Source organism: Mustela nivalis, assembly GCF_964662115.1.
Source record: "Mustela nivalis genome assembly, chromosome: 12".
Lineage (NCBI taxonomy): Eukaryota > Metazoa > Chordata > Mammalia > Carnivora > Mustelidae > Mustela > Mustela nivalis.
Window position 1 is genome coordinate 69,835,124 of NC_139031.1, and position 21,626 is coordinate 69,856,749.

The 21,626-nt window shown below is 36.6% G+C and overlaps 1 long non-coding RNA gene across 1 annotated transcript in view; it reads left to right on the forward strand.

Moving 5' to 3' along the window:
* LOC309845127 overlaps positions 1 to 21,626 on the forward strand; it is a 241,444-nt gene that overhangs the window by 208,516 nt on the left and 11,302 nt on the right. The window lies entirely within an intron of this gene.

A 21,626-nucleotide genomic window follows, 5' to 3' on the forward strand; every position in this document is an offset into this window, starting at 1 on the left:
TATCCTTTCACATATAGGGCTGCCTGTACCATTTCTTTTGCACAAAGGGTTTTCATGGCTATAAATCAGTTTGAAAATCACTAACTAATCCCAACTTCATAGATGAAGAAACTTGGATGACATCACAATTTCTGAACTCTAGGTCAGGTCACAAAAGAAATTGATAATAAATCCCCTATCAATATCCTGAATTCTCAATTTCTCTTTCAATGTTGTAATCCCTGCTCTGTCATTATTATTCTGTTTTTCATCTTGGCACAATATTAACATAAGAGCTAGTTATAGATTTATCAGTACTCAGATGTAGAAAAATCAAACATTTACAAAAAGAATGCCAGCATCTAGATAGACAGCCACAGAGCCACTACTGTGGAAAAGAAGTAGAGATTCTTGCCTGGGTGTTCTCTATCTTATTAAATTATTTGTGTGCAGTACCTTTTTACTCAAATAGCTAATATTCCAGTAACAGCTCACATTACTGAGTCAGGTAATTAAGAATTTCTGTTTGTGGCTGGGAAGGTTTTGTTTTTTAAACAAAATAATTACAACCCACTAATACTCATGAGAGGTTGTTGGTATAATTAAGAGGTAATTTAGAAAGTCAAAAATGGGTCTGAATGTCATAGAGAAAACATAAGTAAAATGTATTATCCTTTTAACAAACTCATATTCCCTGAAGAAATCTGAAAATGCTAATAATATCACACAAATTTTTAAATTTCTACAGAGGATTAATGGAATTCAGCTTTGTCAAAATTTAGTTGAGCTCTTTTGGTATGCCTCCCGTTTTGTGTTGACACTAATGTGTGTGTGACACACACCATACCTGTGTTTCTCAAACTCTAATCTACACACAGATCTGCAAGGTCTCTTGTCAAAATGCAAACTGTGATTTAGTAGGTGTGGATGGGGCCTGGGATCAGATGATACAGCAGGTCCAGGGACTACATGTTAAGTAACAAGTCTATACATATTTCTCTGTTCAGACCTTATTGAGTTTGGCCATTTACATAGGATTTCCTACATCCAAACTACAGACAATTTTTTCTCAGAAAGTCCTCATGAAGTTCTGGGTAATAATGGATACTGCTGAGGGGATATGGTAGGGTCCAGAAATAACTCAAGAAATGGCAAGGACACTGTATCACTCTGCTAGAGCGGTTTCATTTTTTAAAAAATATTTTATTTATTTATTTGACAGAGAGAGAGAGAGATCACAAGTAGGCAGGGAGGCAGGCAGAGAGAGAGGAGGAAGCAGGCTCCCTGCTGAGCAGAGAGCCCGATGCGGGGCTCGATCCCAGGACCCTGGGATCATGACCCGAAGCCGAAGGCAGAGGCTTAACCCACTGAGCCACCCAGGTGCCTCTAGAGCAGTTTCATTTTTATGGGTTTGACATATAGGCTATTATTAGAAGAAAGAGCTCTAATGCTTAAAAGGGAAAAAAAATCTGGAAATGATAGTTCTGGATTTTTCCATAGTCTCCTCTCCTCAAAGAAAGCTAACATTTGCTGAGAAGTCACAGTGTACCAGGCTTATGCCTAGTGACTGCCCAAGATCACGTATTTGAGAAGCAGTGTAGAAAACAGGATGGGCTCCTTGAGCTGTCTCATTTTACCTAAACCTATGGTATTTCATATGTACTATGCTTGCCTTCTGTTCTGCTTCTGTGCTGTGCTTAGCCTCAAGGGGCCTACTGCTCTGCTCTCTCATTTCAGGGCTAAATATTATGAGAAACTATTCAATATTTACCAATGGATTCTGTAAAGAAATAGTGGGGAGGGCGCCTGGGTGGCTCAGTAGGTTGAGCCGCTACCTTCAGCTCGGGTCATGATCTCAGGGTCCTGGGATGGGATCCCGTGTCGGGCTCTCTGCTCGGCAAGGAGCCTGCTTCCCTCTCTCTCTCTTTGCCTGCCTCTCTGTCTACTTGTAATCTCTGTCTGTCAAATAAACAAATAAAATCTTAAAAAAAAGAAAAAAAGAAACAGTGGGGATGAAATTCAACTCACAAATATCAACAGTATTTCTATATATAAATAATGAAGAATTGGAAACTAAAATTTAAAAATAATATAATTTACAATAGCTCCAAAAATGAAAATATTTAATTATAAATCTAACTATAATTATGTAACAACTATAACTAAGATGCAGCAGGTGCCACATGTTCAGCTATACAATGCTGACACAAGAAATCAAGGAAGATCTGAATAAATGAAAAGAGATATGTGATCATGGTTTGGAAGATTCAATATAGCAAAGATGTCAAGTTTCCCACAATGCACTACAGATTTAAGCAATATCAATAAAAATCACAGCAGAGGCACCTGGATGGTCCAGTCAATTAAGCATCTGGTTTTTGGGTTTAGGCTCAGGTTACGATCTCAGGGTCATGAGATGGAGCCCTGAGTCCAGCTTCATGCTCAGGCAGCGTCTGCTTGAGATTTGCTCTTTCCCTTTCCCTCTGCCCCACCCCACCCCACATGTGAGCACTCTCTCACTTTCTCTCTTAAATAATAATTTTTTTTTTTAAATCTCAGCAGAATTATCCTGTAGATATAGACAAGTGGATTCTAAAATTTATAAAAGAGAGAGAAAGAATTAGAAGAACTAAAATAATTTTGAAAAAGAAGAATAAAGTTGTAGCTCTTTGGTGTCAGATTTTTAGAACTTTACTATTATTATAAAGCTATAGTAATCAAGACAGTTTGGGACTGGCAAGGAGATAGACACAAACAGATCATTGGAATAAAACAGGGTTCCAAAACAGACATATACAAATATGGCTATGTGATTTATGACAAAAGCAATTCGATGGAGAAATGATAATCTTTTCAATAAATGTGTTCGGGACAACTGGACTTTCATATGTAAAAGCACAAGCTTGACCCAAACTTCATACCTTGTGCAATATGGATCATAGGGAAACATAAAACTACTACACTTTGAGAAGAAAATATAAAAGAAAGTCTTCATGACCATGATAGTTCTTAGAAATGACACCAAAAATACCACCCATATAATAAAAATGTGATAAATTAGTCTTCACCAAAATTTGGAACTTTTGCTATGTCAAAGATACTACCAAGAGAATAAAAAGACAAGCTGCAGGCTGGGAGAAAATAACTGCAAATCACATATCTGACTAAGGATATGCATCCAGCATATATATAGTACCTGGATATATAGTACCTACTATAGTACCTACTATATAGTACCTGGTATATAGTACCCTCTCCAGGGTACTGAGAGAAATGAAAACTTAAATCCACACAAAGACCCTCATATAAAAGCTCTTATCTGCTTTACTAATAACAGCCAAGGCCTAAAAACCACCCAAACGTTCTTTCAACAGATAAATGCCTAAACAAATTGTTGTAAATCTGTATAAAGGAATATTAACTCAGCAATAAAAAAGAATAGACTATTGATATGCACAGGTCAGATGAACCTCAAAGACGGCACACTGAGTAAAAGAAACTATTTCAAAAAGGTTATATACTGTATGACTCCATTTATATAACATTTCTGAAAAGACAAAACTAGGATGGAGAATAGATCAGTGGTTAAAGGTGGGAGAAATTACGACTATAAAGCAACAGCAGGAAGAGCTTAGGAGGGCAATGGAACTGTTCTGCATGCTGTCTATGGCAGTGGCTACATAATCTGTATATGTGTTAAAATTCAGAGAACTGCACACCAAAGGAAAGAAACTCAAACCCAAGGAATGATAATTTTAAAAATAATACTAATTTTAAAAGAAGGAAACTATATCTTAAAAAACTTTCTTATTCTGGTAACAATATTTGCAGAGGTCAAACTAGATCTGCTCAAAGTATTTTTTTCAAATATGAAATCATAGTGGAAAGTGTAAATTTTATGTTCTATAGAATATTTTCCTTCTAATTATGTAAGAAATGGATTTAAAGAAGAGAGTCTCTCCTAAAAAACACAATAGACAGAGAAATTAGAAGACCAAGAGATCTCAGAAGACACTCAACTTCCTTTAGTTGGTTTGTGAGTACAGGCAAGTCTTAAAACATTCAGATTCACAAGTGTAAAAGGGCTGAAAGAATTGAGTGCATTAGTGGCTGGCCCATTAGACCAACAGAGAACAAAATGTGTTACTCTTTGATGACTGGAAATTTTGTAGATGAGCAAAAAGGTGAAGGCATTCTGGGATGCCTTGTGGTTCAATCGATTGGGCATCCGGCTCTTGATTTTAGCTCAGATGTTGATCTCAGAGTCATGAGATCAAGCCCCACATCAGTCTCTGCACTCAGCGGGGAATCTGCTTGAAATTCTTTCTCTCTCTTCTCCCTCCACCCCTCCCTTCCCCTGCACTTTCTATCTTGCTCTCTAAAATATCTTTTTTAAAAAGTTGAATAAAGGGGCACCTGGGTGGCTCCGTTGTTAAGCTTCTGCCTTTGGCTCAGGTCATGATCCTGCAGTCCTGGGATTGAGTCCCACATCAGGCTCCCCACTAAGTGGGAAGCCTGATTCTCCTTCTCCCACTTCCCCTGTGTGTTCCCCCTGTCTCTTTCTCTCTCTGTCAAATAAATAAGTAAAATCTTGAAAAAAAAAGTTGAAAAAAAGGTGAAGGTATTCTAATTTTTAATTACCTTATAGTATTCATGTCTTTTCTCATTAAAAATATCTCTCAAGGGCGCCTGGGTGGCTCAGTGGGTTAAGCTGCTGCCTTCGGCTCAGGTCATGATCTCAGGGTCCTGGGATCGAGTCCCGCATCGGGCTCTCTGCTCAGCAGGGAGCCTGCTTCCTCCTCTCTCTCTCTCTCTGCCTGCCTCTCTGCCTACTTGTGATCTCTGTCAAATAAATAAATAAAATCTTAAAAAAAAATCTCTCAATACTATTAAGTCAACATAGCCTATCAGCAAGGTCCGCAATAGCCAAACTGTGGAAGGAACAAAGATGCCCTTCAACAGATTAATGGATAAAGAAGATGTGGTCCATATATACAATGGAGTATTACTCAGCCATCAGAAAGGATGAATACCCACCATTCACAATGACATGGATCGAACTGGAAGGGATTATACTAAGTGAAATATGCCAAGCAAAGAAAGACAATTATCATATGATTTCACTCATATGTGGAACGTAAAGACTAGCACAGAGTACCATAGGGCAAGGGAGGGAAAACTGAAGCAAACCATAGGTCAAGGGGGTGAATCAGAGAAAGAGACTTGAACCATGAGAGACTATGGACTCTGAGAAACAAAATGAGGGTTTCAGAGGAGAGGGAGATGGGAGAATGGGGCAGCTGGAAGATGGGTATTAAGGAGGGCACGTGTGGTGATAAGCACAGGGTGTTATTAGCAACTAATGAATCACTGAACACTACATCAAAAATTATTTATGTGATAGCTAACTGAAAATAAATAAATAAGTAAATGAACAAATTAAAAAGTCAACATAGACAAATAAAGATTACTGTCTCTTTACAGGAGTATTTTAATGAAAAATAATGTATTTAAAGACTAAGATTAGATTGTCAATTCATTCCCTTTCTCTGGTACCCCCAAACTAGGGATGTGGAGGCCTAGCAAGTTGATACCACTTCCCCCTACTGTGAGTTGTGAGAATCATAGGCATAACAAACTTGAACGTCAGGGATCAGCAAACCATGGTTCATGGTCCAGAAGCTAAAAAAATTTTTTTTAAATATTTTTAAAGGGTTATACAAAAACCAAAAAACAAAAATTAAATAAATGAAGAATATATGACAGAGACAATATATGTCCCAGAAAGCCTAAAATATTGTTTATCCCTTTAGAAAAAAATGTTGATTCCTACTCCATTCCTGATTTGAAACCAAGCCATACCAATTCACCAAGCAGGACTAGATGGGCACTTTCTCAACTGTATAAAGTACATCTACAAAAAAAAATCTGTAAGTTACATTGTGGAAGTCTGAATTGTTTTCCCCCTAAGATTGGAAAAAGGGCATGACTGTCCATTCTCCCTCCTTCTATTTGGTATTGTACCAGAAGTTCCAGTCATTCCTGTCAGTTAAATAAAGCAGGGGGAAAAAATTAAAGGCGCCCAGATTGTAAAGGAAGAAATAAAGCTGTCTTTATTCACAGGCAACATTATAACCTAAACAGACCTATAGAATCTACCAAAAAACCAGAATAAGCAAGTTTAGAACATTTTATAAGATATGATATATAAAAGTCAATTGTATGTCAATGTATTAGCAGAAAACAATTTGAACTTAAATTTTAAAATTTTCAATTGCATCAAAATATGAATACTTAGAGGTCAACATCACAAAATATGAAACATGGCAGGAGACTGAAAAGACTTAGTATTGGAGAGATATAATGTACTCACGAACTGGAGAACTCAATATTATTAAAATGTCAATTTTATCTGAATTGATTTCTAGATTTGATGCAAACCAAACTGAAATTCCATCAGGCTCTTTTGGACAACCTGAGAAGCTGATTATGCATTTATATGAAAATGCAAAGGTCCCAGAACAGCCAAGGCATCTTTTTAAAAGGACAAAGTTGACTGAATTATACTACCTTTAAAGATTTTTAAAAGCAAACAAACAAAACTTATGAAAGTAAACCAGCAAAGGTAATGACCCTCATAGCACTTTGTAATTATGAATGTAAATTGAAATATATTCTTCAGCTCTGATACTACATAAGACACAAGCTATAAACATAAAGATGGGTGATACATCTAAATATCACACCATTTTAGAAATTGTTGCAGTAACTGATAATATATAACATGAAAAAAAAAAAGATCTATCAAGGAGACCCACTAACTATATTAAAATACATGAAGGGGGGGTGCCTGGGTGGCTGAGTGGGTTAAGCCTCTGCCTTCAGCTCAGGTCATGATCTCAGGGTCCTGGGATAGAGTCCCGCATCGAGCTCTCTGCTCAGTGGGGAGCCTGCTTCCCCTTCTCTCTCTCTGCCTGCCTTTCTGCCTACTTATGATCTCTGTCTGTCAAATAAATAAATAAAATCTTTAAAAAAAAAGACATGAAGGGTCATCATAATAAGAGAAATATTTCATTTATTTATTTATTTAAATTTATTTTCAGTGTACCCGAATTCATTGTTTATGTACCACACCCAGTGTTCCATATAATACATGCCCTCCATAATACCCACCACCAGGCTCACCCAACCTCCCACCCCCTACCCCTTCAAAACCCTTAGATTGTTTTTCAGAGTCCACAGTCTCTTATGGTTCGTCTCCCCCTCCAACTCCCTTCTCCTCTCCATCTCCCCACATCCTCCGTGTTATTTCTTATGCTCCACAAATAAGTAAAACCATATGATAATTGACTCTCTCTGCTTGACTTAGAAATATTTAATTTATTCTGGGTAGCTCCAGAGGAAAGAGCCTGAAGAAACAGGAGGCAGAGGTAGACTTAGGCTCAGAATAAGGATAACTTGCTAAAATGGAATGGGCTACTTTGTGAGGTGCTGAGCTCACCATGGCTGGAGTTCAAGCAGATGCTGGAAGACATCTGTCATGTATGATCTGTTGAAACTAGATCAGTATTTCTCAAAGAATAGCATGAGGTCTACTTCCACAGAGAATCTGTTAAAAGTTTAGATTCTTGGGTTCCCTTCCAGACCATAAATTTGAATCTCTGGGAAAAGGACCTAGAATCTGCACTTCAACAACCTGTGCTGGTAATTTTTATGTTCATTAACTTTGGAAATTGCTGGTTGAGATGATAGACAGGGATCTTTTTGAATTCCACAAATCTCTGATTCTCTCTTTCTTAAAGGTCTATTGTTTATTTTGTTGGGTCAATATGAAAGTCTTCCAATAAGTTGAAATTAATTCCACATCCCAAAAAGGTCCATGGCAGATGAAACTTTGATAAATGTTGAATAGTGGGACAACTCAATGTGTTGTCATGAGTGTGGTTGTTATTACAGTAGAGCATCATGACTGCATACTGACCGCTATCTCCACTTTTATGCCAGGAATTCAGCAATTTGTGGAACCATTGGTAGCCTAACATCCAGAAAGAAACACTGGTAGAATGGCTTCACCACAGGGTACATTATGACCGTGACACTCTACCCTGGACTGTTGACCCAGCCCATTTTCAGTCACAACTCCTGCCTAGAGAACTTTAAAAGGAGATTCCTAAATATAGTTCATGAACTTGGGGTTACATCCATAAAAAAAAAAAAACAGTAGTATTTTTCATTTTCAACTTAAAAAAGAACAAACAATTACCACCTGAAATCCAAATATAGTTTCACATCAGAAAGAAACATACCATTTAGCTACACTGCATGTACAATTATACTCCCTGTAAACACTATTTAAAATATCTCTATCCTCACATCATTCCTGGGTATATGACAGCTACAGAAAGGATAGGAGCTCTCCCACAAAAAAAATAGGGAACAACTTTGCTATTCAATTTTATATGTAGTTTAGTTAGTAGATGGTTACATATTTACCATCATTGGGTCAATATAAATTGGTTATTTTTATCATTATAAAATGACCTTTACCTCTAGTAATACTCTAAGTCAACTTCATCTGATATTAATATGGCTACCAACTTTATTATATTTAGTATGCACATAGTGTATCTTTTTCCATCCTTTAACTTTCAACCTGTATCAGTGTATTTAAAGTATCTCTCCTCTGAACAGCATATATTTGGGTCTTGGTTGCTGTATTGTTTCGTTTTTCCCAGTCTGACAATCTCTGTCTTTTAATTGTACTGTTTAATCCATTTACAGTTCATCTAATTATTGATATTGTTGTGTTTAAGTCTACCACCTTTATTTGCACCCTCCTTTCTTTTGTTTTTCCATTCCTATGTTTTGTGGTAGTCAAGTAATTTTTAGTATTTCATCCCATATTCTCCTCTGTTGACTTTCTTTTATCCATGCCTCTTTATATCTTTTCCCAGAAATTATAATATACGTGTTAAACCTATCACTCTACGTTGAATTAATATTGTACTACTTCATGGATATGTAAAGACTTTGCAAGAGTACAATTCCACCCTGGCCCTTTTTTTGTGCTAACCTTTCATATATTTTATGGTTACATATTTTATAACCTTTTGTAATAAATTATTTGCTTTAATTATCAGTTGGCTTATATTTTTTAAAAAGAAAAAGTAGTATTTTATAATTCCCCACATATTTACCATTACTTGTCCTCTTTCTTCCTGTAGATGTAAATTTTGGACTTACATCATTTACCCTTTGGAGAACTTTTAGCATTTTTAGATTTAAAAACAAAACTTTTAAAATTTTAGTCAATGAGAACCATTAGCATTTTTTGTAGTCAATTTTGCTGGTACAAATGTTTTCAGCTTTAATCTGTCTAAAAATGTCTCTATTTCACTTTAATCTTTAAAGATATTTCACTAAATGTAAAATTCCAAATGATAAGATTTAAAAAGATGTCATTCCATTGTCTTCTGGCTTCTGTTGTTTTTGAAGTCGGCAGTTATTGTAACCACTGTCTTCCATATTTAATGGGCCTTTTTTCTTCTGTTAAGAATTTTTTTCTTGGGATGCCTGGATGGCTCAATCATTAGGTGTCTGCTTTCAGCTCAGGTCATGATCCCATGGTCCTTGGGTGAAGCCTGACATCAGGCTCCCTGCTCAGTGGGGAACCTGCTTTTCCCTCCCACTCCCACTCCTGTTTGTGTTCCCTCTCCAGCTGTCTCTCTGTCAAATAAATAAAATCTTAATTTTTTCCTTATCATTGGTTTTCAGCAGTTTGTCTATGATGTTTCTAGATGTGCTTCTTTATATTTATTCTTCTGGGTTCTTAATATTAATCTACCAGGGTTCATTCGACACCTTTGATCCATGGGATGTTGGGCTTATTTTTAATCAACTCTAAAAATACTGAACCATTATTTCTTTAACTATTTTTTCTCTCTCTATTCTTTCTCTCATCTCCTTCTGGAAATCAATTTAAACCTACATGAGATCACCTAATACTGACCCACATGTCATTAAGACTCTGTTGATTTTTTTTCCAATCTTATTTCTCTCTGCATTTCATTTTGGGTAATTTTTACTGGTCTGCCTTCAAGTTCCCTGATATTTTTTCTGTTTTCTTTATATATTGTTGCTTCCAATTAATGACTTTTTGAAGTCTGATAATGTATTTTTCAGTTTTAAGATTTTAACCGTAAGTGACTCTTAATCTCACAAAACAAACTGAGGGTTGCTGGGGGGAGGGGGGTTGGGAGAAGGGGGGTGGGGTTATGGACATTGGGGAGGGAATGTGCTTCGGTGAGTGCTGTGAAGTGTGTACCCAGACCTGTACACAGGCCTGTACTCCTGGGGATAAAAATATATTATATGTTTATAAAAAAAAGATTTTAATGTGTCTCGTTTTCAGTCTTTAAACCTCTCCTGAAAACTCCTAATTTTTAATTCCAATATCTGGATCACTTGCCCATCTAGTTGATTTTTCCTTTTGACTATAGATTACAATAAAAAAATTTTGCATGTCTAGTAATTTTTAAATTATTGAAATGACAAATTATACATGCTCTTATTCTGTAATCTTCTTCTGAAGCATATCCATCAATTTTGTTCAAGTAAGCAGTCAAATTACTAACAGGTCACCATTAACTTCTGGAGGCCTGGTTTTATTCTTTATTCTACCTATTTTTCATTTTCCCTTAGTTTTGGAGTGAACCCAATAGTTCTGTTACATGTCCTTTACTCTTAAGGTCTCACTGGTATTTCAACGAAAAGTCCAAAGAGTTTATCACGTTCTTTTAGCTTTTCAAGACTCAAACTCCAAACTGTTTCCCCCTGTGGTTCCAGCTGCTACAATCTCCCCTCAGTTCTTTCAGCTACCTAGATGTCATTTTCTCACTGGGATATTTGGAATCCCACCTGTGTTTGAACTGATCAGAAGTCAGTTAAGGATTTAAATGGAGTTTATTTGCAGAATTTAGGTTCTTCGTCACTACAGCTTCATCCTTTCTGGGATCCTCACCCTCAATTTCCAGCCATTCTGTCTACCCCACACTCTGTCCTTCAGGCCAAAAAACAAAAACAAAAACAGACAAACAACTGTGGGTTTTTTGGCTTGAGTTCTAGAACTCCATGTAGCATGCATCCTGAGAATCTCTTCAGGGGACAAACTCCCTTTTGTCATGGGTCAATTTTTCTGCCTACTTCTGGTCACTGTCCAGTACTTTCAAACATTTCTTTTTCCACACAGTATCTGCAGGAACACTAGTCTCAGTAAAAGCTATTTTTGCCCTTGCAGGAATTGGGACCCCAATATACAATTTTGATCTCCATTATCCCAATTACTTCAGTCTCTTTTTCCAGTGACCATTTCCTACCCCTGGTTTACATATTACCAGATAATGATGTATGAAACTACACTCCTTATAACTTTCAAACAATTATCCTGTGCTATAAACAACCATCCAATTAAAGTTTTATCACTTTAATCATTTTCTGTTTTTACTTTAAAGGAATATGTTATATAACAAAACTAAGAGGGCATACCTAAAACAAAGCTCCAACAAACCAGTATAACTATCTTTAGGCACAATAGCTCCTTCTTGGTATAATTTACCACTGAATATTTTTCACAAATGTTCTCCTCTACTTCTTATTTCCTAAATTATAAGTCTCATATCAGATATTGCTCCTTTAGAAACTTCCTCTGATCCTCTTCTACACAATAGCCTTGTCCAGCTCTATCATCATAGTTACCACAAAGTTTTAATAAGTACAAATTTAAGGGCACGCTGGCATCCCACAAGTTTTTCTAGGTAGTGTTTTGTGGTCATTCAGGTCTAAATATTTCATAAGTTCCACCATTATTTCTTCTCTGACGCATGAATATTTATAAGATCATTTTCATTTCCAAATATATGGGTTTGGGAGGCTCTTTTGTTGTTAATGATGTTTAATAGTATTGCATTGTAGAAAGAGATGTGCTCTGTGTTACTGACTCTTTGGTATTCCTTAGGACTTCTTTTGTGGTGTTTTAATGTATACTTGAAAAGAATGTGAATTCTTTATATAAGAAATACAGGCTTCTATATATATATCTCCATTAAGTTGGTCTGTTACTTGTGCTGTTCAAAACATCTGTATCTTTACCAATTTTTACCTTTTCATCAGTTCATCAAAGAACCATGCAAAAATATTTCCCTTTAAGATAGATTTGTCAAATTTCTTTTGTAAATTTGGAGGCTGGCATGTTTAGACCATACAGATTCAGCATTGCCCTTGCTTCCTTGTGAATCGCTCTTCAGTCATTAAATTGCAACTTTCTTTATTCTAAATGATGCTTTTTTGGGCCTTAATATTGCTTCTCTAGCAGTATTAGTATTTACCTGTTTTATCTTTTTCCATCCCTTTCAATCTATAAGCATCCTATGTTTTAGACATTTCTTTAAAAAGCACATACATGGGTTCTGTTTCTTTTTTTTTAATTTTTATTTTTAATTTTTTATAAACATATATTTTTATCCCCAGGGGTACGGGTCTGTGAATCACCAGGTTTACACACTTCACAGCACTCACCAAAGTACATACCCTCCCCAATGTCCATAACCCCACCCCCATTCTCCCAACCCCCCTCCCCCCCAGCAACCCTCAGTTTGTTTTGTGAGATTAAGAGTCACTTATGGTTTGTCTCCCTCCCACATGGGTTCTGTTTCTTAAATATAATCTGACTAACTTAATCTGTCTACATTTAGTGAGATTACAGAAACATCTAAACTTTTTCTAATGTGTTTTGTTTTTTCTATTTATTATGTCCTTTCTTCGCTTATTTTTTTCTACTCCCTGGTTATTAGATTACTCTAGTGTTTCTTAATCTTTTCTTTTTTATGTATTTGTTTTCTTTTCCTATTCTTTGTTACTCTTAAATTTTAAAAGACATACCTGCTCAAAGTCTAGAATAAATCTATCTCTATCTTCCTCCCAAATAATACAATGAATATGAAGTTTATAATTTTAGTCTCTTCCACCCTCTTTGTGCATATTATTGTCACCTAGCATTTTAGTTTTTTATTTTTTGAACAAGTCCCTAATTGAACTTCAAAAAAACCAAAAAACAAAGCAGTGCTTCTTTAGATTTATGCACATGTTTACAAATTTCTTTGCTCATCATTCCTTCTTGCTTTTTTTACTTAAGATTTAAAATTCCTATTTTCTGAAGGATATCATTAATAGTGATTTTGGCAAGGGTCTAAAGTTAGTTAACTCTATCTTTGTTTCTTTGAAAATGCTTTTTGTTTTTGTTTCATCCAACACTTGAATAATAATCAAGCTTAGTATATTATTCTAAGATAATATTTATTTCCCCTCAACCTTTTGAAAATACTATTCTGTTATTCTGTGGTATCTATTGTTGCTACTGGGAAGCCTGTAATTTACAGTTCCATTATAGATAATCACATATTATTTCATAAAGTTTCATATTCCCTTAATACACGTATCCCTAAAACAGTGCTTCTTAACCTTTTTTTTTTTTTTTTTTGGAGAGGGGGGTTACGAGAGTTCTATAAGAATTTGATCTCAGAGGGGTGGCTGCGTGCCTTGGGGGGGGGGGGTTAAGCCTCTGCATTCAGCTCAGGTCACAATCTCAGGGTCCTGGGATCAAGCCCCACATCAGGCTCGCTGCTCAGCAGGGAGGCTGCTTCCCTACACCCCCCACCGCCTCTGCCTACTTGTGATATCTCTCTCTCTGTCAAATAAATAAATAAAATCTTTAAAAAAAATTTTTTAAAAAGAGTATCTCAGAAGTCACTACCACGTTCCCTTCCATACAAAAGCAAGAGATTCAGAGACCCCTTGAAGTCTATCTTTGAATACTGTTATGAATCCCTGCCTAGGACTGTCCTAAAAAAAAAAAAAAAAAAAAGAGTCCTCAATAAATATAAGTTTTTAAACTAATTAATTCGTGGATGTGAGTCTGGATGGAGGCCTGGATGAGTGAAGCAATGAATCCTGGGTAATCCTAGGAAATGCAATTATTTCCAACATTCTTGTCAGTTATTCCTGTTAACATTGCTGAGGGGGATTATTTCTTTGCCCATTATTGTGAATGTTACAGTTTGAATAGAAAAGTGGAACAAATAGCATTTCTTAGAGATACATTTCTACTTAAGAGTAACATTTTGAGGGTGCCTGGGTGGCTCAGTGGGTTAAGCCGCTGCCTTCAGCTCCGGTCATGATCTCAGGGTCCTGGGATCGAGTCCCGCATCGGGCTCTCTGCTCAGCAGGGAGCCTGCTTCCTCCTCTCTCTCTCTCTGCCTGCCTCTCTGCCTACTTGTGATCTCTCTCTGTCAAATAAATAAATAAAATCTTAAAAAAAAAAAGTAACATTTTGATTATTAATAATAATAGCCTATAAAAAAGATATCCAGGGTTTGCTTTTTAAAGTTTCCAAAGCATTTCTACATACATTATTTTAATTCACCTGATCAACAACTAAATCTAGTGAATTAAGAACTGTTGTCTTCTTTTTTTGAAGCTGAGGAAACCAAAGCTGTGAAATAATTTGAGCTACTTGCTTAAAGTTACACAACCAGATGGCTGGACTCAAGTCAGATTCCCATTCTGTTCTCTGATTTCTTTTTCCTGCTCTTCACTTCTCATCCCTCCTTCTCCTTGCTTCAGAGGGGCCAGGTACCTCTAGTAAGTATATGTATATCCCAGCAAAGGCAGCTATATTAGGAGGTAGGGCATCCCTAAGCCTCCAGAATGGGGCTCCAGACCTGAGAGGCCCTTGAGCATATACCACATGGACCAAAGAGAAAGGGGAGAAAGGTCTGGGGTGATTCTCTAGGAACACATTGTGTGCTACAAGAGGGTACTGCACGATAAACATCCAGAGACTTTTCCCAGCTACAAGATGACCCTGAATATGAACACTTCCTCCATCCCTATCCTTTCCTCCTTAGGACATACTGCCAGAGTCCTTTCCATTCGAACTACTGTTCTCTCTTCCTTACTCTGCACTACCCTTTAGAATTTAGTATGCACCAATTAGAATTCTTCAAAACATTCATCCGTAGTGCTTTCCTCTAGTGCTGGTGGGAGTGCAAATATGTTCAAGGAAACTGGCAATATCTACTAATATTACAGATACACACACTACAACCCAGAAATTCCCCCACATACATACTATAGACCTAAATGAAATGCGTGCATTTATATACCAAGACATATGCATAATGTTTAACAACAGCTTTATTCATATGATATCCCCAAAATAGAAACTATCAAAGCATTTCTCAACAGTAGAATTATAAATAGATCATAGTGTATTCACCCAATGGGATACCATACCACAATGAGAATGGATAAATTGCAACAGTACAGATGAATTTTATAAACATGGTATTACATGAAAGTTGCCAGGCACAAAAGGGCATACACTGTATGATTCATTCAAATTTAGTATAAAACAGGTACAATTAACCTCTGCTGATAGAAGTCAAGATAGTAATTACCCTTGGAAGGAGTAGGAATTGGAAGAAGGTTACAAAGGAGGGTTCTGGGGTCCCAAAGATATTCTTTTTTTTTATTTGAATACTTGGTTACATAAGATAGCTCATTTGTAAACCATATGATTATGATGCATATGCTTCTCTATATGTATATTAAATATCCAATAAGTTAAAATATTAATCTTTACCCCACTAGACAATTTAAATATACATGTCCAAGACTTAAGTACACTACACAAATGTACATACTGCTTATATGCTTGTCCAGAATGGATGAATTTGAAGGCCCTAATCCATTCCCTTAAAAAAAAATCAAAGTAATTCACTAGCTGAGACCAGAGCTATTACTTTAACTTGTTCATTTCATGAGATATTATGTTAGTGGCCTCCTACCAAACCACACTGAGATCAGTGAAGGAATTATGTAAATACAATAGCCAGCCCTGATGAAACAGCAATTATATATCTCAGGAGCTGTGTGCTTCTGTTCATGTTAGATAATTAGCCAGAAAATTGTTTGCGTAATTATTTTATGGAGCATTTGGTGATTTAACCATTTAACTCTGAAGACTTATCCAGAAGTCATTAAACCATTTAAAGTGATAGATATCACAGTTGGTGCTATTGCAGCACACAAAACAAAACCCAAATGCCTTCAGAATCCATGGGTCTCTTCTGTGTAACCAATCATTGCAGCTGGCAGGTCCAAGCTGGATTTTGCTTCTTAAATTTTATTATTTTCTCTCTAAAGGACATGTGTGTCAACTCTTTTAAAATGATACACAACCAAAATCAATTCTTGGGCCTACCACTGCTTTCTGACTAGATGAAAGTGTACATGAATCACTGCCTTGGTTATTAAATCCATGTGCTTCATTCCCTACTTGTGAATAGGAAACACTGAGAAAGAGAAATTGAGAGAGGTTGCAATGAGAGGCAAATGTAGCAAAGGGAAAACTGACCCTGCAGATTGATTTTAAAAATACTTCTGGTCCACCAAAAGTGTAGACAACCTTATAATATTTTGGTAATTGTTCTGCACACTAATAATGTCACAATGACAATATATCTAATGATATGAAGCTTCAATAGGGAATATTTTCTGTCCCCCATCCTTTCTTTACTGAGGTAAGTGTGGTGATTTAAACGAATAACTTGATTCTGTGTATCTGGCAAGATATTGAACTAAGTCATTGATGGAGGCGTGCCTCATAGGGCTTGAGGTCGAAATAATTGTATTCAAGTCCTAACTAGTTCCTTTCATAATGGATAACTTCTCAAAGCCTCAGTGCTTGCTTCTGAAATGGGAATACTGAAGGCAATTAAAGTGGTACTTAGAGTTCAGATGGGAATCAAACTGCATATCGTGGCATCTGAGCCCTGTGAACTTGGGCTTGTCATCATTTAACCTCTCTGCATTTCTGGCTAATTTTAACAGAGCCCTGTCTCATCTGGTGGTTGAGAATTAGATAAGTTAATGCATGTATGTGAACCACTTAGAACTGCCAGATACAGAAGAAGCATTTTATAAATGAATTCTATTGCTATTTTTACTTCTAATTGTTGTTTGGGAAAATGAAATAATATTGTGTATATGAAAGTGCTACCAGAACCATAAATCCCAGAAAAGATGATTCCCATAATCATGTTATTTCCTAAGAATAACCCACTCACTATTCTCCAGGGAAAAAAATCAGAAGAAATTCACTAATCACAAGTTCAGTTTACTACTCCCTAGGGAAGGAAACCTAACTACATGGCTGCCATCAATTAATTAACTCTTCTCAGAGAGCTCACTTCAGGCACAGCTCATCTGGAAGACAGTTACTGATAGGTAAGCCAAGAAAGAATAAATGATGGGCACTACTGCTCAAGAGACAGAGTCTGGTATTTTTAAGAAAACTACCCGTAGAGAGTTATTGCTAGTGGGTATGGAGTTTCTTCTTTGGAATATAAATATAATTAATAATAAATATAAATTAATGTATAAATATGTAACTATAAGTACAAATATAAATAAATATAATCATAATATATTATGTATATTATATTATATAAGCTATATAAATATAATATAAATATTATAAAGTTAATAGTAGCGATGGTTGCACAACTCTGTGAAAATACTAATATCACTAAATTGCATATACTTTGCTCACTGGCAAACTGTATGGTATGTGGACTGTATCTCTCAGTAAGTCTGTTATCTGGGGGGGGAGAACCCAACTTCTCCTTGTATTTCAATTCATATCATAAATTTGTAAAAAAAAAAAAAAAAAAAAAAAAAGAGAGAGAGAGAAGAGAAAAAAGAAAAGAGAATGCATTTGGCTTCCCCTGGGGTGGAGTGTGACTGCCAGAACCAACACTGAACTCAGCTGTTCGAGCCCAGGTCATCTAAATGACTACGGCAGGTACTGTAGACTGTGGCAGCTGCAAATCACCACTAGATCCTGGGCAGGCAGAAAGGAATGTCAATATCTTTCTTTTTAAAATTTCCCCCATTTGTTTCTGAATAAGCATGCAGGGCTTGAAAGGAAAAGGCTTACCCCACATGTGTTCTGTCAGACAAAATGGTGGGCTCTCCCATGGGATATGAATCAGAGAGAGAGAGAAAGAGAGAGAGAGAGAGGAGGAAGAGGAGGAGGAGGAGGAGGAGGAGATTGAGCACCAATGGGGCTATGGTGGGAAGACATGCAATCAGGGCAGGAAGTCCTCCTGGACAGGTGTCTGCAGAGCTTAAGGGACAACTCCCAGGCTGTGTGTATTTTCACAAGGTCTTCTGAGGAACAGAAAGACTGAGCTCTCACATGGTGGTTTCTGGCCCTTCTGACGACCTCCCAACTGGTCACCACTCTAGTCTACCAGTTCAGATATGGGGCTCAGAGGCAAAAGTTAACAATTTCCAAAGTAAGCAAGAAGCCATCATGAAGAGATTCATAGACATGAAAAAACAAAAGCTCCACAAATAGCTCTGAGAACAAACCACCAGAACTAGTCTCAGAGTTGGGAGGAAGATGGTACAGGAGGTTTTCTGGAAACTGGCAGAAGGCCAGCTCATCCCAATGCCAATTTGGAGGGGCATTTGAAAGAGTTCTCTCCCAGTGGGAGTGGAAGGAATTGTTAAAAACAAAGTGAGCTTCATAGACACTCAGAGAGATCAAGTCTGGTCTTCAGGAATCTGGGCTCTGTCATGGAGATGCTTCATTGCCTTAAAGTGCACCCTTCTTACACATGGCTTTCTGGGGAGAAGAACTTTAACAGTAAACCTCTGTTATTTTTAGCCAAAAGTTACAAAAAAGGGCCAAGTTTTAAACTATTTTTAAAGACAAAACTAGTGGGTAAAGGTTTAAGGAGAAACACAATATTTAAATAGTCTCAATGTATCTCCAAGATTTGTATTAATGAAAAAGAGAACAATAGCATTCCAGTTAGGATGGTAATAATAGGACAAGTTGACATCAGGTGCTTCCTGGTATCATACATTGAGAAAGAGCTAACATATCTTTTATAATATTCCTGCCAATTATGCACAGCCTGAAAGAGTTATGAGGAAACATTAGAAAAATCCAAATTAAGGGTCGATTCTACAAAATCAATGGCTTAAAAAAATGTCAAGTCCTAAAAGACCAGAAAGGACAGAGGAAAAGTTCAAAATTTAAAAAAAGAAAGAAAGAAAAATTAAAGAGATCAAAAACAATGCTTACTTCTGGACTGGATCCTATTGTCAGAAAGTTGATCACTGGGGCAATGATGACATTTGAGTAAGGTCTGAGGTTTAAATAATAGTGTTATAGCAGTGTTAATTTCCAGATTCTAATAATTCTACTGTTTTTATGTAAGAAAATGCCCTTGTTTTTAGAAAGAACACTGAGGTATTTAGGTGTAGAGAGGCATCATATCTACAACTTGTTCTCAAATGGATTTAGAAAATAGTAACGATAATAATTACATATAATTAGAGATATAATAAAGCAACTGCACTAAAATGTTAGCATTTAAGGAATTGGTGTGAAAGGTATATAAGATCCTTTGTACTATTATTGTACTCCTTGTAAGTTTGAAATATTTCAAAATGAACAGTTTTTAAAATACATTGAAATTCCCAGGAGAAAAAAAATGAAATAAATTCTACATGGACCCACTGAACTGAGTTTTATCTGAGGTCTCTAGGAGGAGGATGCATATTTGGATAAACTGCCTCTTGGGGAGGCTCCACATGCTACACTGTATTCCTGTTGGAGCTCTGGAATTCCAGAGAAGTCTCTTCCAGGAGGCTGCTCTGTGGATTACTAAATTCATCCCTTCCCCAAAGGGAGCCAAACGGTTTAATGGTTAGGAGAATGTGAAACTGTCCCTTGACACTTAACATTTGGAAATAATATCTAATGTGATAGAGAGGCCAGGGACCCTGTCCAAGGAAATTATTTCCCATCCTCCCTCTGTGTGAGGCATTGAAGGGCTGTTGTTTTGGATTATTAAGATAATGAGATGCAGATGAGAACTTAAATTACAAAGCTATAGACTCTTGAAATGTTTCCTTACTGTATCTTTGCTACCTCCTCCTCCTTCTTGTCCAATTTTTGTTTTGTCTGTTTTATGTTTATGAGTTCATTAGCTACTATCCCCAAGACACTGCAGAAAGAACCTAAGGACTATGCAATTTATCATTTGCCAAATGCTTTTAGGAATTTCAATATAACATTCCCCTTCCACCTCGTTGCCCTTGACCCTTGCAAGCTGTATTTTTAACTGGTGAAAGGAATGCAAGGGAAAGGAAGGGAAGAGATTTAACAAGTGATTTACACCAATATCTCATTTAAGCCTCACACAGTCTTGGAAGGCAGGTGAAAACATCCATCGACCCATAGAGACAGGAGGTTCAGAGAAGTTAAGAAGCAGCTAACACTACACAAATCATAAAGAACAGAGCAGGGATTCAATAGCCAGGTTTGTTTAACTGAGACCAATGCTGTTTCTACTTTACTATTTAATACCAATAAAATCTGATTTGATCCTTTCTCTTCCTTTTCTAATTGTGGGAAAATCACATATTTTTAAAAATGGAAAACTTAGAAAACACAGAAAAACAAAGTTAAAAAAAAAAAATCCATTCATCCTACTACCCACAGTTAATCTGCATGGTTTGGAAGTCAAGTCTAACTAAAAATAGTATCACATTTATCAGTGTTAACAATCCTAATCTGATATTGGGTATCTTTACTCTTTAAAATAAATCAAATTTCAGAAAAAATGCATTTTAGATAATGCCGGGCTAACACTTTTCCTTTTTAGTTTTGATACCTCCTCCATCTGGCAGGGACATGAAAACACCAACTTTCTGAACTAACAAAGAAGTTGGACTACACGACCTGAAAGGACCCCTTTACCTCAGCGGGGTTTAATGAGGTCTGTCTTTTTGTATATTTGCTTCACCAGTGCAGCTAACCTAGTGTCCTCATTGGATACTCAAGAGTTTTTCTATAACCAAGAAGGCAGTGTTAGAAACGTCCATCCAATGATGAAAGGAAATTTTGAATATGACACCAATCCTGCTGTCCTTTCCAAATCTCTTGTCTGAATAGTAAACAAGGTGGTTAAGAAAATGGGCTTCAGAGTCGACTCCTAGGATCCAGTTTGAGTTCTACTACTTTCTAACTGTAAAATCCTGGGCAAGGTATTAAATCTCTCTAGGCCGCCTTCTCTCTTCCATAAAATGGAGATAATTATGAAGAACAACTGATGATAGCTCAATGAGACAATGTATGTATAGGGCTTGATGCACAGTAAATGCCTGACAAATAGTTCCTACTATCAATAAATGCTGGGATTAATATGGGTAGATAGCCTCCCAAAATGAGATGTGTTGATTCTGGAGTAAGACAGGAACAGATCAAATTCTGACAGGGTTTTTCTATTTACAAGCTAAATGATCTCAGTCAATAACAGTCCCATATGCTTCAGTTTCCTCTTGGGTAAAATATGACAAAGCAACTCAAATCCAGGTCTGTCTGACTCACAAGTTCATGCTCTCAACAACCGCACTAGAGTAGTAAAAACAATACCTGCTGGGTTGATGTTTGTATAGCACTCTGTAGTGAAAGTGACACCTAGATGAATACAGTATCAGTAGATATGGTA